The sequence below is a fragment of the Chrysochloris asiatica genome, unplaced genomic scaffold, assembly GCF_000296735.1.
Source record: "Chrysochloris asiatica unplaced genomic scaffold, ChrAsi1.0 scaffold00230, whole genome shotgun sequence".
Taxonomy (NCBI): Eukaryota; Metazoa; Chordata; class Mammalia; order Afrosoricida; family Chrysochloridae; genus Chrysochloris; species Chrysochloris asiatica.
The window spans coordinates 3,965,507-3,966,562 of NW_006408748.1; positions in this window are offsets into that span (position 1 = coordinate 3,965,507).

A 1,056-nucleotide genomic window follows, 5' to 3' on the forward strand; every position below is an offset into this window, starting at 1 on the left:
GGTAACGGACAGGGGTATTCACTCAGGCGCCTTCCTGGCCACACCCCTCACAGGGTGTTTTAACTCTTTCTTGGCTGAAGGTGTAGCCATAAAAACCCCGGCCCTGGTCACCGCTAACGAAGCGATGAATCATTGTTATGCCATACGAACGAGTTGTGATGGAGGCTCAGTCAGACTCCGTAACTGACTTCATGGAGCCGCACAGACCGGACACAGCAGCCTGTGTTCAGTTACACTCTTGCTACAATCATCCAATCATTCACTCAACAGACAGTTAAGACAATAACGAGCCGGCTTTGACAAAAAACGACAGTAGCCGGGATCCACTAGGATCGGAATGGCGGTGTGTCCTCTATGACGTTCTGCTTACAGGATCGACCTGCTTCGTTCCTTTCTGACTGACCAGGAACGGGAACAGGTGGAACCGTGGGATGTCTCCCCGATTCCCTGGGCGGAGCACATCCACTAGCACGTCTGCCTGGACCGCCGGGCCTGCAGGTTTGATTCCAATCACAGAAAAAAAGAAAAAAAAAAAAACAGAGACAAACAAAAAAGGCTTTGAGATCAAACGCTGGACGTAAGGAGAGGATTGGGGGGAGGGGGAATGATCCCGGATGAGTCCCCAAATGTTGTGCCCGTATTTGTGTCCCCCACAGAAGGCTCTCCTTGCGTATGCAATCAGCATAAGCGTTTATTGATCTCAACACAGCATGCTGTGGGTCTACCATCTGGATTGATGGAGACCTCGAAAGCAGGCACGCAGGCCTTTTTATAGATGGTCAGAGGAAGATTCTTGTGATAGCACGCCACCTTCAAGTTGCTGATTGGCTCTCATCTGGGAAAGGTTGCTGATTGGCTCTTATCTGGTGAAGGCTGTGATGTCAGAAGTTTGGCAGTTAGGGAGGGTTCTAACAGTCACTGGTGCCAGAGGTTTGGTGGTTAGAGTGGGTTTGAGTATGTGGGAAGAAATTCCTATAGCGAAGGGAAACTGAGGAATCTCTCTGGTTGGGGTTTTTGGGTCCTTCAATTATCAATAGGTATAAATTGATTGTTGTC